Below are 17,831 nucleotides of genomic sequence, written 5' to 3'. Positions count from 1 at the left end.
TGAGGGGTGGCCAAGGGGTGGCCTGTGGGATTGCGGATGGGTGATTGGGTCCGCACACGACTGTGCCATATTGTATGGCGTGACCGCTGCAGGTCATCAACCATGCACCTGCGCAGCCAGGTACCTGGCCATTCTCTGGCCATTTTCGGCCCGGGAGCCGGGAGTTTCACCCGGCGCCACTGCAAATCGCTCACCGGTCCCGGAATCGGTGAGGGGTCGACACCAATTCTTTCATCGTAAACCTCCCGCATATTCTCTGTTTGAGCCGGCACTTAGCCACTGAAACGGAGAATCCAGATCACTGTTTGTGAAAGTGTTTTAATTTACCTTGCTACAGGGTTAAAAATATACCTCCTTGTACCATCAACCCCGCTCATAAATTGACATCAGCTTTAATGAGACAACAATACCACCACCTTTTTCAAAGTGTTTCCAAGTCGAAGGAAGCATAATTTTTATTTCTGTGGAATGGGATTGCAAAAGCACATTCCTAACACTACAAAGCATTAACAAGTCCTTAAGAACTCCTTTTTCTCCATTTTGATTACTTACATAGATTATTTCTCCACAGAAGTGAATATACTGCAGTTTTAAAGCCCTTTACATAAAAACAAACCAGTTCAACCACCTATTTATCCATCAAACACTTTCTGTAATGCATAGTAATCTTGATGATTATTTGGTTCCACTGGATGTCACTAGTGCATTGTATTTTGGAAGTACATCTTGGTCATTTCCAATAGTAGAGATAAAAAAGTTGTTTTAAAAACTATTTTAGCAGAGTGCTTTACAACATAGGCTCTTCAGTATTGCTGCAACACAATTTTGTCATATTTATGTTTAAGGAATATGGGAGAAGAGAATATTTTTCTTTATGGAAGTGGAATATTGCAGGGTCAAAATCCTGGAACTGGAACGTCATTGGGTCAAAATTTTGGAATTCTCAGCCTAAGATCACTGTGGAAGAAGCCTCACTGCATGGACTGCAGTAAGTCGAGAAGGTCCACTACCATATCTCCAGTCAACTCGCACTGGCCTTGAAAGTAATACATCACAACATTTTTTGAAATTCAATCAAGGGATGTGGGCTTTGCTGGATAGACCAACATTCATTGCCCATCCCTAATTGCCCTTGAGGTGGTGGTGAACTGCCTTCTTGAACCGTTGCAATCCCTGCGGTGTAGGCACACACATAGTGCCGTTAGGGAGGGAGTTCCAGAATTTTGACCCAGCGACAGTGAAGGAACAGCGATATATTTCCAAGTCAGGATGGTGAGTGACTTGACGAGAAACCTCAGGTGGTTGTGTTCCCGTTATCTGCTACCCTTGTTCTTCTAGATAGTTGTGGTCAAGGAACCTGTTGAGGAACCTTGGTGAGTTCCTGAGTACTTGTAGATGGTACACACTGTGCATCGGGGGTTTGTGGAAGGGATGCCAATCAAGTGGGCTGCTTTGTCCTGGATGATGTCAAGCTTCTTGAGTCTTGTTGGAGCTGCACTCATACACGCAAGTGGAGAGAATTCCATTCCTGACTTATGCATTGTGGATGGTGGACCAACTTTGGGGAGTCAGTGAGTGAGTTACTCACCGCAGGATTCCCAGCCTCTGACCTGCTCCTGTAGTCACAGTATTTATATGGCTAGTCCAGTTCAGCTTCTGGTCAATGGTAACTCGCAGGATGTTGATAGTGGGGGATTCAGTGATGGGAATGCCATTGAATATCACGGGGGAATGGTTAGATTCTCTCTGGTTAGAGATGGTCATTGTCTAGAATTTACGTGGAGCAAATATTACTTGCCAATTCTTAGCCCGAGCCAGGATTTTGTCCAGGTCTTGCTACATTTGGACATGGACAATAAGAAAAGAAAATACTGGAAAATATCAACTTTGCAGCATCTGTGGATTAGTATCCAATATGACTTTTCCTACATCTCTGGGGAGATAAACAGAGTTAACAGGTGCGATTCAGCCCCCTTATGGCACCTTGCAGGCCATTAGAGACCCCCGAATGGTCGGAGACAGGGCAGTGTAATACCCTGGCACTCCCCCCGGCACCGGGCACCTTTGCACTGTCAGCCTGGCAGTGCCACCCAAGCACACTGAAAATGCTCGGGTGGCACTGCCATGGTGTTGGGGCACTGCAGGGTGCCAGGCTGGCAGTGCCCAGGTGCCAGATTTGCCATGCCAGTGGTCGGGCCGGGGAGATGTCCTTGCCCATTAGAGGGGGCGGTGAGGGGGGGTTCTAAAAGATGGGAGTGGGGGGGGGGACTTGAAAGGGATGGACATGCAGCGATTATGGCAGCCGGTCAAAATGGTGCCCCGATCTGCGAGGAACTGGTCCTGCTGGCGATATCAGCTCAGCAGTGCAGGAAATCTATTAAAGTGGCCCAAAGGGGGAAACTCCCCAAGGAGCCTGACCACTAACGTTTTTCACTGAGGTGCGTATATCTGCATTGGTAGAGGTTGGGTATGACAGCTGTGATGCATCGGCCGTGTCTTCCTTGGATCTCTCCGCTGAGGTGTTCACCTGGGATACAGTAGAAGGGGCCATCCGGGGTGGGCCTGCATCGTCGATGGAGGACCTGTGGGAGAATGGACATGTGGTCAGTGGGAGTGATCAGTCAGTAAGGCAATAACAACTCACGTTTGACAGGTCTTTTGGATGGTGCCCAGTGGTTCCTCACCTCTGCGGCATCCGCCAGCTTCCGCGTTGGTGACAGCTCTGTCTTCGGCCACCCCTGTCACCTCCAGGGCACACTCCTCGAAGGTGGTGAGGATTCTAATGTCTGGCACACTACTGCTGGCCTGGGCCCTCTCCCGGCGATTGTAGGAGAGCTTTTCCTGAGGAGATATAGAGAGGGCATCATTAGCGGCACGCATGGTTCACAGTGGTGGAAGGAGCAGTGTGAAGGAAGGGTTAGGGGAGGGTTGAGGGAGAGGGGGTGGTGTGAAGGAAGGCTTTGGGGGATTGAAGGGAGGGGGGAGTGGAGGGAGGGTTGGGGTAGTTAGAGAGTTGGGGGTTGGATGCTTGCAAGTGGGCGGAAAGGTCTCGGTGGGGTCATCGGTGTTGACTCACTTGTGCTGCCCTGTGTAGGTCATTGACCTTTTGCCGGCACTAGAGGCTAATCCCCCTGGTCACAGTCCTGGCGCTCTCAGCCACCGCCACCTCGTCCCAGGCAACACTGGCTGTCCTGTGGCTCACCCTCCGGGACCCTTGGGGGAACAGGACATCTCTCCTGGCCTCCACAGTCCCTAGCAGCCTCCCCAGATCTGCATCCCCAAATCTGGAAGTTGGTCTCTTGGCGCCACTGTTGCGAGCTGGTGGGGTTGGCTGAGCAAATGTGGTTTAAGTGCTGCTCGGCCTTGTTAGCGGGGGGCTGGCGAGCGTGGTGCCAGCGTATCAGCTGCCAAGCCTTCATTTGCAGCGAGAAACCCGTGGGGCCTCGTTAAGTGGGCCAATTAACGTTGAATAGCTTTGCCGGCCTCGCTGGGCCGAGCACTGAGAAGCTCGCGGCAATTCCTGCTCACTACAACACTTCGAAATATTTCCAGGGATTCGAGCCCCATATCCTAAATGGAGAATCCTGCCCCAAGTTTCTCTCCCACAGATGCTGGAGGAACTGTGGAACTTTTCCAGCATTTTTGCTTTTTATTTCAGTCCTCCAGCATCTATATGCTTTTATTTTAATGAATATTTAAAACCTGGATCATAGTTTTGACATGTTCGTCTCAGGCAAATTTTAACAACTTTCATGTAGGCTATATTTAAAAGAATTATTTTGAAATGGCAGATTAATCATTTCCAAATACAACATTGAAAAGAACGTAGCCTCCTCTGCTAAAGTGCATCTTCCTTTGGAATTTAGGGGTTGCTATTGACAGATACTCGAACAAATGTGGAGACCAGACAATCATTTGCTTCAACAAGAAGCAGGAATGACGAGAAAGAAAGAAATAAACCAGGAGAGAAGACGGAGTTGGAGCATAAGGCTAAAATATGACAGGTTAAAATGGCATGCAATTTAAACACAAAAAAAACAAAGTCAGAAAACGCCAACGATTTCTGTATTCTACAGTTAGTCTGTGTTGTGTTGGGTGTTCTGGATCCGTGGAACACATACAGGTCACCAACACTTGAAATAGTGCAACACTATTTTATTAAAAGGTTAACTATTTAAACATACTTGAACTGTGGGTAAATACGATACTAGCTTTAACTAAAGACCTTTGCCTTGTCCTAACCAGTTGATGCACTCAGCACATGGTGAATGTCTGTGTTGCAGGCTGTGAGCACTGTGCTCCTAGCTAGCTGCTACTTGAATGAGCGGGAACTCTGATGCCCCCTGTCTTTATAGTGCGTGTGTTCTAACTGGTGGTTGGCTGCGGTGTTGTGTGTGTTGATTGGTCCCACTGTGTGTCCATCAGTGTGTGTGTCTGCACCATGATATACTGGTGTATATTATGACATCCCCCCTTTTATAAAAAATGCACCTGTGTGGCAATAAATAGTGTATGGTGAGAATGTCCCTGACTACATGTGTGCAAAATATTTACAGGACTATGTACATGAGAACTAAGCTATTTACATGGGAAGGTGCCTGGTGCAGAAAAACAGTATATCACAAGAACAATGAGATGAACACTATATACAAACCATGTAAACGATCAAACGGAAGAACAGAAAAAATCAGAAAATGTAAGGGTGCAATTCTCCCATCGGGAGACTAAGTCCCGACACCGGAGTGAAAACCGGAGTGTTTCACTCTGGCGTCAGAGGCCGTTCCCAGCCCCCTATTCTCCCGCTCTCGGGGGGCTAGGAGCGGCACCGCGTCATTTACGCGCGCCGGGCCTTAGCGCCGCGTAAAAGCGGCGCCGCGTAAATGACACGACCGGCGCCGCGTAAATGACGTCACCCGCACATGCGCGGTTGCCGTCCTACCCTCGGCCGCCCAGCAAGAAGATGTCGGATGGATCTTGCAGGGCAGCGGAGGAAAGGAGGTCCTCCTTCAGAGACACCAGCCCGCCCATCGGTGGGCACCGATCGTGGGCCAGACCCCTTTTGAGCCCCCCCCACCCCGGTGCAGGAACCCCCTCGTCCCCCCACAGGCCACACCCCCCCCAGCATTTCCGCGCTGTTCCTGCCGGCAGCGACCAGGTGTGGATGACGCCGGCGGGAACCTGTCGTGTCGGGCAGGCCGCTTGGCCCAGCTGGGCCGGAGAATCGCCACTCGCCCATTACCAACGGCAAGCGGCGATTCTCCCAGCGGCTAGCCGTGATTTGTGCCGCGCAGGTTTGGGGGGGGGGGGGGGGGAGTATCGTGTGCGGGGGTCAGAGCGGCGTGGCGGGACTCGCACGGCGCCCGGGTGATTCTCCCACCCGGCGTGGACGGGGGGGGGGGAGAATTCCGCCCCATAAGTCCACAAAGTTCACAAATTAAGTCTCTGAGGTGGGCGACGAATTCTGGTTGACCATCAGGGTGGCACACCACTCATCGTCTGGATCGATGCTGTATACCGACAGCGGCTGGTGTCTTTGCTTCGGGGACAGCCTGTTTTGTGTCACGACACCGTCTCGAAAAGGCGCCTTCGGGTCCTCAGTGTCACTGCTGTGTGGGAGGTCCGCATCGGACTCGGTGACCGTGGGTTGAATTGCCTGGACGTTCCTGCGAGGCTGGCTGAAGCGATATGATTTGGCAGGCTGAGCTGCTCGGCAGAAGGCAGCATAGTGGCCAAGTCTCCATATTGTAGGTATTGTCGAGATTTGGCAGGGCATTGCCGTTTTAAATGGGTGGAGCCACAGTTGCCGCCCGTCGTAGCATCAGCACGTTCGCTGCGCCACCGCGCATGCGTGGTGCGGTCGTGCGTGGTGCGCGCCTGCGCATTATGTTCTTCGACATCGCCGTCCCCTCGTTTGGTGCGCACAAGTGCGTGAGTCCGTGAAAAGCGTGCGAAATGGCCGCCCTCATCCAGGCTGAGGCCCTGGAGTTGCTCAATCACTTGGACCCGTTCCGCCTCGTGGGGACCTTGCCGCGCTGTTTCAGCCGCTTGGATGTGGGAATACCGACTCGTGGCGTTTTCGTGTAAGACACAGGTCTCAATGGCGGTCGCTAGGGTGAGCTGCTTTACTTTGAGGAGCTGCTGTCGTAGGGGGTCCGACTGAACACCGAAAACGATCTGGTCGAGTATCATGGAGTCGGATGTGGGTTCGTAGCTGCAAGACTGCGCAAGGATGCGGAGGTGCGTGAGAAAGGATTGGAAAGGTTGATCCTTACCCTGCAAACGCTGTTGGAACACGTAGTGCTCGAAACTTTCATTCACCTCTACGCTGCAGTGGGTGTCAAACTTGAGGAGGACCGTCTTCAACTTTGTTTTATCTTCATCATCCGCAAAGGTGAAAGAATTGAAAATGTGGATGGCGTGGTCTCCGGCCGTGGAGAGGAGAAGAGCAATCTTCCTGGTATCCGAGGCGTCCTCCCTGTCTGTGGCCTCAAGGAAGAGCTGGAAGCGCTGTTTGAATATCTTCCAGTTGGCCCCTAGGCCTCGGGCTGATGTTGCCCATGTTGCAGGATGACGGAAGGCAGATCACTTGCAGGTAGGTCTAAGAAGTGCTAATATCCCTCAACACCTGGTATCATGTTGTGTTGGGTGTTCTGGATCCGTGGAACACATACAGGTCACCAATACTTGAAATAGTGCAACACTATTTTATTGAATCATTAACTGTTTAACATACTCTAACTGTGGGTTAACACAATACTAGCTTTAACTAAAGACTTTTGCCTTCACCTAACCAGTCGATGCACTCAGTACATGGTGAATGTCTGTGTTGCAGGCTGTGAGCTCTGTCCTCCTAGCTAGCTGCAGCTCGAATGAGCGGGAACTCTGATGCCCCCTGTCTTTATAGTGCGTGTGCTCTCACTGGTGATTGGCTGCGGTGTTGTGTATGTTGATTGGTCCCACTGTGTGTCCATCAGTGTGTGTCTGCACCATGATATACTGGTGTATATTATGACAACCTGTCTGCATCCGAAAACTATTTTTGATAAAATCTATTCTGATGAAAGGTACCTAGAATATTCAACTGTTTTTAGTTTCTTCAATTGCTGACAGACCTGTCTATTTCCAGCTTTTTCAGATCTTATATCAGATTTTCAACACTTCCTCTTATCTCTACCATAATGCAGGTATTGCTGGCGATTTGAGAGCCTGAAGTTATATGAGCTACATTCCAACATGTTACAGCCACATCACGTTCACTGCACTGGAGAATGTTGCATCAGTGGGAGAACACCCCACTTATATCGTGCCAATTTGGGTAGTCCCCCTTTTGGAGAAATGTGTTAGTGGTCTTCAGTAACTTTGCATGAGTGGGCAGGGTGGGGTTTGTGGTAGTCACCAGTAGCAGTATTATATGTATTATGGTACGACACGTATAATAGAGGTATATGGGTAAATCCCTGCCTGCTGGCTCCGCCCAGTAGGCGGCGTATAAATGTGTGTGCTCACCGGTGCTGCAGCCATTCTGGTGGCAGCTACAGGAGGCACAACATCTTTGCTCAATAAAGCCTCGATTATTCCACTACTCTCGTCTTTGTGGTAATTGATAGTGCATCAATTTATTGAGCAAAGATTTTAAAATGATGGATCTTCGCATCAAGCCTGATCGCCTGCAGCTGAGCCCTCAAGCAGCAAACGCTACGTCCGCTTTTGACCACTGGCTAGCCTGATTCGAAAGCTACCTCCGAACATCCGCTGAGGAACCCTCGGACGTGCAGGCGCTACTCCCTCGTGGTACACCCCGTTACTCAGAAAATCTCCCTGGCCTCGGGATCCCATTCCATGGAAATCCGGGGGTAGTGCATCGCGACCCTCACTTTCCAAGGCGTAGAGTTTCGCAACTTCCGGCTCTACGTCCTCCCCCACCTCTGCGCTGCCCTGTTACTCGGCCTGGACTTCCAGTGCCACCTCCAAAGCTTAACCTTAAAATTCGGCGGACCCCTAACCCCCTCACCGTATGCGGCCTCACGACCCTTAAGGTCGATCCACCTTCCTTGTTTGCAAACCTCACCCCTGATTGCAAACCCGTCGCCACCAGGAGCAGAAAGTACAGTGCCCAGGACAGGACCTTCATCAGGTCGGAGGTCCAACGGCTTCTGCGGGAAGGAGTCATTGAGGCCAGCAACAGCCCCTGGAGAGCTCAAGTGGTAGTAGTAAAGACTGGGGAGAAGCATAGGATGGTCATTGACTACAGTCAGACCATCAATCGGTACACGCAGCTCGACGCATACTCCCTCCCACGCATATCTGGCATGGCCAATCAGATTGCGCAGTATCGGGTCTTTTCCACAGTGGACCTGAAGCCCGCCTACCACCAGCTCCCCATCCGCCCGGAGGACCGCCAATACACTGCGTTCGAAGCAGATGGCTGCCTCTATCACTTCCTTAGGGTTCCCTTCAGCGTAACTAATGGGGTCTCGGTCTTCCAACGTGAGATGGACCAAATGGTTGACCGGTTCGGACTGCGGGCCACCTTCCCGTACCTAGATAACGTCACCACCTGCGGCCATGATCAGCAGGACCACGACGCTAACCTCCAAAAATTCCTCCAAACCACCAAACTCCTTAACCTCACGTACAATAAGGAGAAATGCGTGTTTCGCACCAACCGCTTAGCCATCCTTGGCTATATCGTGGAAAATGGAGTTCTAGGGCCCGACCCCGACCGCATGCACCCCCTCATGGAACTCCCCCTCCCCCACTGCCCCAAGGCCCTGAAATGATGCCGGGGGGTTTTCCCCTACTATGCCCAGTGGGTCCCTAATTATGCAGACAAGGCCCGCCCACTTATTTAGTCCACAATTTTTCACCTGACGGCTGAGGCCCGCCAGGCCTTCAACCGCATCAAGGCAGACATCGCCAAGGCCACGATGCACGTGGTCGACGAGTCCCTCCCCTTTCAGATCGAGTGGGGGGGTGGGGGGGTTGGGGGGTGGGGGGGGGGGTGCGGGGGGTGGCGGGTGGGGGGGGGGTTGGGGGGTGGGGGGGTGGGGGGGGGAGGGGTTGGGGGGGTTGGTGGGGGGGTTGGAGGTGTTGGGGGGGGCGTGTTGGGGGGGGGGGGGGGGCGGGGGGCGGACTGGGTGGGTTCCCACCTCACCAGAGGCCCTCTGAGCATTTACAGGACACACTGAGCAGACAGCAGTATGGACAGCCAGAAGCCTGTAAGTAGCACCAGGGAAGTTAATGTAATTCACATACTCCAGCACGGTAGCACAGTGGTTAGTACTGCTGCCTTACAATGCCTGAGACCCGGGTTTGATTCCGACCTCGGGTGGCTGTCGGTGTGTAGTTTGTACTTTCTCCCCGTGTCTGCGTGGGTTTCCTCCGGGTGCTCCGGTTTACTCCCCACAGTCCAAAGATGTGCAGTTTAGGTGGATTGGCCAAGCCAAATTGCCCCTTGGTGTCCAAAACGTTAGGTAGGGTTATGGGGATAGGGCAGGGGTATGGGCCTAGGCAGGGTGCTCTTTCAATGGGTCAGTGCAGACCCGATGGGCTGAATGGCCTCCTTCTGCATTGTAGGGAATCCACGATTCTATATGCAGTAATGGCGGTCTGAGCCAGGCCACTCCGAGGGGGACAACCCTGAGTGCATGGACTTGGCACCAAGTCGTTCCCCGCTACACCCAGCGGCCCAGGCAACCCTGCCCCCCGCCCCCAGCAAACCCGATAGCTTTGATAGTTTTTAAAGAGTTTTCTTACCTTCTGACTCCTCCTCAAAAGCCATGCCATTCAGGCCCCGCTTGTAAATACTTGCCCCATTCGTGCGTGTGTTACTCCCCCCCACCCCTTACATTGCGGAGAAGTGGAGCATCTTGGGCCGGGTCGGAGAATTGCCGGGGGGGGGGCGGCGTGAATCCCGCCCCCGCCGGCTGCCGAATTCTCCGGCGCCGGGGATTTGGCGGGTGCGGGAATCGCGCAGCGCCGTCAGCGGCCGCTGGCAGCGGGCCCCCCGGCGATTCTCCGGCCCGCAATCGGTGGAGTGGCCACCTGTTTTTGGCGGATCTCGCCTGCGTATATTACGACAGGTATTTACCGGCGGGACCTGGCGGGCGGCCTCCGGGATCCTCGGGGGAGTGCCCCGATCCGCGGGCGGGCCTGTGCCGTGGGGGCACTCTACATTTCCGCGCCGGCTGGTGTACCGGTCCGCGATGGCCGGCGCGGAGATGAAACCCCCCTGCGCATGCGGTGGGATGACGGCAGCAAATGCTGGTGCTCCCGCGCATGCGGCAACTCGCGTCGGCCGGCGGAGGCACTTTGGCGCCGGTTGGCGTGGCGCCAAGCCCCTTCTGCACCAGCCAGCGTGGCACAAACCACTCCAGCGCCGGCCTAGCCCCTGAAGGTGCAGAGGATTCGGGGCGACCCGACGCCGGAGTAGTTCACGCCACTCCTTCCCGCCGGAGTTGCCCGCCCCGCCGATTTCCGAATAATTCCGCCCAAGTTGTCCAACCTGCTTATGACATTCAAATTCATGCAAATGACAGTGTTGCATGGGCCTTGCGTTGCGAAGAGCAAACTTCATTCCTGCTGCCAGCGAGGGTCTGGAGCATGGCGTCGGACGCGGCGCGGGATGCAAATCGCCATTTTTGCATTACCTGCTTTTCTCCGCCCGATTGCGATTCTAGCTGCTGCCACTGGGAGGCGGAGAATCCATTCTCTCAGCTCAGCACTTCATCATTCCTTTCAAAAGATATTTATGGGTGCAATTAAATGTATGACCTATTTTTGACCTTCCCTGTTCCACATTATTGGCGACAGATCAAAATTTTCATGATCAACTTTTGTATTGATTAATTGAATATCCTCCTGAGAAACAGGCTCTATGTTGGCTTTCAGACAACCACATCTAGTTAGTATGTAATGTAGTTTCTATTGAATTCTGTTTCAATCAGTAATTTAAATTAAAGCAAACAGTTTTAAACCAATAACTTAAAAAGTACATCTCATTGGCACAGTGGTCTTTTAAAATTTCTTGCTTAGTTTCAACAAGCCTATCTTCATCCCCCTGTTTCTGCTGAATTTTGGCAATATTTTTAATGCAACTAATGAATACTGATCAGGGCACAGTGGTTGGGATCAACACAACACAAATTAAATTATGACTTATTTACGCAAGGTAGAAAATAGAAGTGTCTCACTGAATGCCCTTTAACTGTCAGCCGCACTTAAACCATCCTCTCACTGTTTCAACAGAAGTATTAGAAATTCCTCAAAAATGAACAAAAGATCTGTAAATTTAATAATAGTAATTCTTTCAAAATGATGGAACAGCAAAACTCAATGTTTAACATGATTACCAGAGTAGTAAATGACCAATTAACTGACAAGCATCTTAAAAGATTTAAACCATCTTGCTTAACTCTGATTGATCAAGGCCTTGCACTGAGAATTGAACCAATGTATGGTCACTTATTTTGTTTAGCTGAACAGGCGTAATGTCAGTCACCATCGGACAGTGCATTCTCCATGACAACACCGCTACCAACCAGTCAGCACTCTCTTCTAATCCAGTATGAATTTGTTGCTTCCCTTGGGTTTGTATTCTTGTGATAAGTCTCGATGAGTCTAAGATCAAAAGCTTTCACAAGTATGTCTCTTTTTCATTACCAAACGACTATCTTAGAAACTCTTCTATGTAAATTACTGATGCCTCAGAAACAGTGTTTGGATTTTAGAGGCTGAAGAGTTGATTTTTCTAATCAAGGGTTCACTTCCACCAGGAAAACCTGGCAGAGGGAGGAGAGGACATGACATCCATCTGCCGCTTTCAATTGAAATGTTCAAGAGCTTGTGGGATAAATTCCATAACCCTTGAAAATGGCAAAGTGAGATTAACCTACACCCATTGTTTGTTATGCAGGCAGCATGCCAATTCGCACCATTTGGGGTGGGATGGGTCCAAGTTGGCACCCAGTGCCCCCTCCTCCAGCTCAGTGCCCATTGGGCCTTGGGGTTCGCCTTGGGACAGAGGGGCATCTGGTTCAAGCCTCGGCTGCCCCTGCATCATCTGGCTTTGCCAGCCCTGGCGGCTCCCCAAGGTCCTCAGTGACTGGGGCATGCTCTGCAGCGCCTCGCCATTCCCACCTACGACTACGACGCTCCGCAGCGTATCGGCTATTCCCATCTGAGAGTGAGACATGTCCCATTAACCTCATCAAGGTCAGCCTGGTACTGGGTAACATGCATCAGTGAGGCGGACATTCTGCCGAGACCCTCAGCCATGGCCATCATCAACTGCGTGATGTCTTGGACACCTCCACTCATGGGGCCGCCATCGTACACCAGGCTCTCCACTGCGGTCGCCAAACTAGCAGTGTTGGCCTCGGTGCCATGCATTGCCAGTGACATCTGTTGCACCTGTAGCTTTTGGGATTCCTCCAAGCGGCTATTGACCTGCTGGAGTCTCGCTGATATCTCCCTCTGAATGTCATGGCCACATCTTAATGTCTCGATCAGCGCCGGGAAAGCCTCTTCCACAGGCTCACCATCAGGCTGGGACCCAGCTGGGTCCTGAGATCCAGCAGACCACCGACTGCTGTCTCACCTGGGGGTTCCTCAATCCACCTGATGTGCATCAGCAGCAGTGTGCTGCTCACCAGATTGTGCCCCAGATGTCTGACCACTAACATTTCCCACCGAGGTGTGTGTATCTGCACTGGCGGAGGATGGGGATGATAGATGTGACGCCTCAATCGTGTCTTCCTCAGAGCTCTCCTCCGGGGTGTTCTCATAGGAGGCTGGAGAGGGGGCCATCCAGGAGGACCTGTGGGAGAATAAATATGTGGTCAGTGGGAGGGATGGGTCAGTCAGTAAGGCAACTCACGTTTGACAGGTCCTCCGGGTGGATCCTGGTGGTTCCTCACCTCTGCGGTGTCCGCTATCCTCCGCATTGATGACCGCCCTGTCCTCAGTCACCCAGTCGTCACCTCCAGGGCCTGCGCCTCGAAGGAGGTGAGGATTCTTGGGTGGAATTCTCCAACCCCCCCGCTGGGTCAGAGAATCGCCCGCGGGCCGCGCGAATCGCGCCACGCCGCCCCGATGCCGGGACGCGATTCTCCGCAGATCGGAGAATCGGTGTCATAGGGGCCGGCATGGTCGGCGCGGCACCGGTCGGGGTATGCGGCGACTCTCCGGCCCGGGCCGGCACGTCGATTCTCCGGCCTGGATGGGCCGAGGAGCCGTCACCAAAAAGCCGAGTCCCGCTGGCATCGTTCTAACATCCTCTGAGCCGACGGGACCTCAGCATTGAAGAGTCCGGGGGCGGCCTGTGGGAAGGGGGGGGGGGGCGGTCCGACCCCGGGGGAAGCCTCCGTAGTGGCCTGGCCCATGATCAGAGCCCACCAATCGGCGGGCTGGCGTCTCTGTCGGGGGGCCTCCTTTCCTCCGCGCCGGCTCCTGTAGCCCTGCGCCATTTGGCGTCGGGGCCGGCGGGGGGAAGAAGGCCACTGCGCATGTGCTAGTTGGCGCCGGCCCAACTGCGCATGCGTGAACCCCGCGGTGCAAGGATCGGCAGCTGGAGCGGCATGGGCCCCTCCAGCGCCGTGCTAGCCCCCTGTGGGCCACAGAATGGGGTCCCGGAACGGGCGCCGGAGCCAGGGTAAAACACTCCCGTTTTTACGCTGGCGTCGGCACTGAGCCACCCGATGGAAAATCCCGGCCCTTAAAGTCTGGCACCCCACCGCCAGTCTGGGCCCTCTCCCAGCGATTGTAGGAGAGCTTTTCCTGAGGAGACACAGAGAGGGCATCATTAGCCACACGCATGGTTTACAGTGGTGGGAGGGGGGGGGGTGATGGAAGGGTTGGGGGGGGGGTTGAAGGGAGAAGAGGGGGGAGTGAGACTTGGGGGTCACATGGAGAGTTGGGGGGTGGATTCACGTGTGGGGTGGAAAGATCTCCGGGGGGCGGGGGGGGGGGTTCGCTAGTGTCTATTCAATCATGCAGCCCGGTGTAGGTCATTGACCTTTTTTGGCACTGGAGTCCAGTCCTCCTGGTCACACTGCCGGCGCTCACAGCTGCCACCACCTCATTCCAGGCATCACTGGCTGCCCTGTGGCTGACCCTTCAAGACCCTTGGGGAACAGGACATGTCTCTTGGCCTCCACTGTGTCTAGCAGCCTCCTCTGATCTGCAATCCTGAATCTTGGGGCCTGTCTCGTGGGAGCCATTGTTGCGAGCTGGCTAGGGTTGTCTGCGTAATTGCTGCTTAAGTGCTGCTCGACCTTGTTAGCGGGGGCCTGCCGAGCACGGTCCTGGTGAATCGGCTGGTGAGCCTTCATTTGCGGCAAGATGCCCATGGGGCCTCGTTAAGTGGACCAATTAACGTTGAATTGCGTTGCTGGCCTCGCTGGGCCGAGAGCCGGGAAAGTTCCCGCTCGCTACCAACACTTAGAAATCTTTCCGGAGAATCACGCCCGATGTCACTGACAGGATCCCCAACTCCAAACCAACACGATTGACAGGCTTGGCTTCCAGCCAGATGGGGAGCAGACCAGATGAGGCCACAGCACAAGGTAGGCCCATGCCACAGGGGAGGGGTCAATTTTGCAAATGAGGTGGGTGGGGAAAGGTGGGTCCATCCGGGGTTGGGGGGTGCCTGCGGAGAACTGTGGTTTGGGGGGGGGGGGGGGGGGGCGGGAAGTGGAGATCAAAAGATTTGTTTGAAAGTCGGGGGAAATGGTAAATGTCAGGCTGAGGGGCCTATTCCCCCTTATGGCGGGTAAGCTTGCTGTATTGAGGAGCTAATTTATCCCCTAAGTCCAATAATCCATGCTTGGGTGCAGCTGCTAGGTATTCAGAGACTCAGGAAGTCCAGTCATTCAGAGTTGAATTCAAAATGTTGACTAACAATAAGATTCACAGCTGCATTATCATCTTAAAGTGGGAAACACACCTTGGAACAGACTGGTCTTCCGAACCCCTATCCCCAACTCCATTAAAACCAAAGGTAGACGTGTTGCCAGTGGGTTGGTGTCGGGATTCTGATTTTTAATATTTTGACTCCCCACTCGATCCAAATCCATCCATTTTTTGTATTAAAATTCCTACAATAGATTTACCAATTATTTTTCTGCCTCAATCCTCTATATGTTTCTGGTATTATTTCTTTAAACTTACAAGACCCAACTTGTCATAAGGCATTATCCAAATTGTATCTGGACACTTCAAGTGATTTATAGCTATCTCTTATTAGAAATTCCAGACGTTAGAAAAACAATTAGGCAAAATATCTCATGCCAATCACCAACATGTCCCGTTTTAACTTGTCTTACGAGAAACTTCAGCGCACTTTTCTAAAATCAACCTTATATTTAGACTGGATCAGAAGTGACAAAAGAAAGTTTTTTTGCAGGATTTTTGACAAAGAGCTGTCGGGGTTCACCCTCTGATACTGACTGCAACTTTAGGATTTAACGCACGGGTATCTTAATGCAGAAATCCTGAAGTTGCAGTCTATCATTCACTGCTCCACCCCAAGCTGCACTGTGGATACTCCCCCCTCCCCTAATCCCCCACCCCCTCCAAACCCACACATATAAGGGATTTAATTGTAGTGCTTTTCAATTCCTGGTTAACTGTTTGTGAAGATTCTTTGATATGATTGGTTGCTTGGATGTTTTGATGACATCACTTCAGTTTCATGCTGGAAATCCTCTAACTTTCTTGCGATGCAGTGGAGTGTAAAGTCATTGCAAGATCCTTCGCTGTATCTTTCGTTGTCGGCAGTGGCGAAGGCCCTTGCTTAGTCACCGACCGCAAAATCCTGACCATAGTGTTCAAATGGAAAGATGCATTTCATGATCTGCGTTCTTGAAAGAAACAGTAATCTTCCTAGCCTCTGCTAGGACTATGATGCATTTGTACTACTCATATGATAGGAAAAAGATTTGTCTGAAGGCGTACAATAGTCAGATAAGTCAGAGTTATACTGTCACTTCACAGCCTTCAATTTTTGAGATGCTAGTTCCACACTCAGTAATTATTCCACTGTAGAACATACAGTGCAGAAGGAGGCCATTTGGCCCATCGAGTCTGCACCGACCCACTTAAGCCCTCACTTCCACCCTATCCCGGTAACCCAATAACCCCTCCTAACCTTTTTTTTGGGTCACTAAGGGCAATTTATCATGGCCAGTCCACCCAAACTGCACGTCTTTTGACAGTGGGAGGAAACCGGAGCACCCGGAGGAAACCCACGCAGACACAGGGAGAACGTGCAAACTCCGCACACACAGTGACCCAGAGGGGAATCGAACCTGGGACCCTGGCGCTGTAAAGCCACAGTGCTATCCACTTGTGCTACCGTGCTGCCAGCCCGCTGTGCAACCAAACTCGAAGAAACTCAAAATTAGACCACAGGCTGCAACCTGAAAAAGGGTGAAAATCCTCAGCTTCAGCAGCTTCACTTCTCCAATATCTTTGTGGGAGATGGTGTTACATAAGAACATAAGAACTAGGAGCAGGAGTAGGCCATCTGGCCCCTCGAGCCTGCTCCACCATTCAATGAGATCATGGCTGATCTTTTGTGGACTAAGCTCCACTTTCCGGCCCGAACACCATAACCCTTAATCCCTTTATTCTTCAAAAAACTATCCATCTTTATCTTAAAAACATTTAATGAAGGAGCCTCTACTGCTTCACTGGGCAAGGAATTCCATAGATTCACAGCCCTTTGGGTGACGAAGTTCCTCCTAAACTCAGTCCTAAATCTACTTCCCCTTATTTTGAGGCCATGCCCCCTAGTTCTGCTTTCACCCGCCAGTGGAAACAACCTGCCCGCATCTATCCTATCTATTCCCTTCATAATCTTATATGTTTCTATAAGATCCCCCCTCATCCTTCTAAATTCCAATGAGTACAGTCCCAGTCTACTCAACCTCTCCTCGTAATCCAACCCCTTCAGCTCTGGGATTAACCTAGTGAATCTCCTCTGCACACCCTCCAGTGCCAGTACGTCCTTTCTCAAGTAAGGAGACCAAAACTGAACACAATACTCCAGGTGTGGCCTCACTAACACCTTATACAATTGCAGCATAACCTCCCTAGTCTTAAACTCCATCCCTCTAGCAATGAAGGACAAAATTCCATTTGCCTTCTTAATCACCTGTTGCACCTGTAAACCAACTTTTTGCGACTCATGCACTAGCACACCCAGGTCTCTCTGCACAGCAGCCTGTTTTAATATTTTATCATTTAAATAATAATCCCTTTTGCTGTTATTCCTACCAAAATGGATAATCTCACATTTGTCAACATTGTATTCCATCTGCCAGACCCTAGCCCATTCGCTTAGCCTATCCAAATCCCTCTGCAGACTTCCAGTATCCTCTGCACTTTTTGCTTTACCACTTATCTTAGTGTCGTCTGCAAACTTGGACACATTGCCCTTGGTCCCCAACTCCAAATCATCTATGTAAATTGTGAACAGTTGTGGGCCCAACACTGATCCCTGAGGGACACCACTAGCTACTGATTGCCAACCAGAGAAACACCCATTAATCCCCACTCTTTGCTTTCTATTAATTAACCAATCCTCTATCCATGCTACTACTTTCCCCTTAATGCCATGCATCTTTATCTTATCAAGTAACCTTTTGTGTGGCACCTTGTCAAAGGCTTTCTGGAAATCCAGATATACCACATCCATGGGCTCCCCGTTATCTACCGCACTGTAAATGTCCTCAAAAAATTCCACTAAATTAGTTAGGCACGACCTGTCCTTTATGAACCCATGCTGCGTCTGCCCAATGGGACAATTTCCATCCAGATGCCTCGCTATT

The 17,831-nt window shown here is 51.7% G+C and overlaps 1 long non-coding RNA gene across 1 annotated transcript in view; it reads right to left on the bottom strand.

Moving 5' to 3' along the window:
- Window positions 1-1,191: 1,191 nt before the first annotated feature.
- Window positions 1,192-17,831, bottom strand: part of LOC140429660 (uncharacterized) — a 32,475-nt gene continuing 15,835 nt past the window's right edge. Inside the window, exons 2-3 of the long non-coding RNA XR_011949160.1 lie at window positions 2,685-2,841; window positions 1,192-2,582 (exon numbers count right to left, since the gene is read on the bottom strand). This is a non-coding gene — a long non-coding RNA (uncharacterized lncRNA). The remainder of the gene's footprint in view (window positions 2,583-2,684; window positions 2,842-17,831) is intronic.

The sequence above is a fragment of the Scyliorhinus torazame genome, chromosome 9, assembly GCF_047496885.1.
Source record: "Scyliorhinus torazame isolate Kashiwa2021f chromosome 9, sScyTor2.1, whole genome shotgun sequence".
In the NCBI taxonomy this organism is placed as follows: domain Eukaryota; kingdom Metazoa; phylum Chordata; class Chondrichthyes; order Carcharhiniformes; family Scyliorhinidae; genus Scyliorhinus; species Scyliorhinus torazame.
Note: the sequence above shows the minus strand (reverse complement) of the source record. Positions and strands in the feature narration are given on the sequence as shown.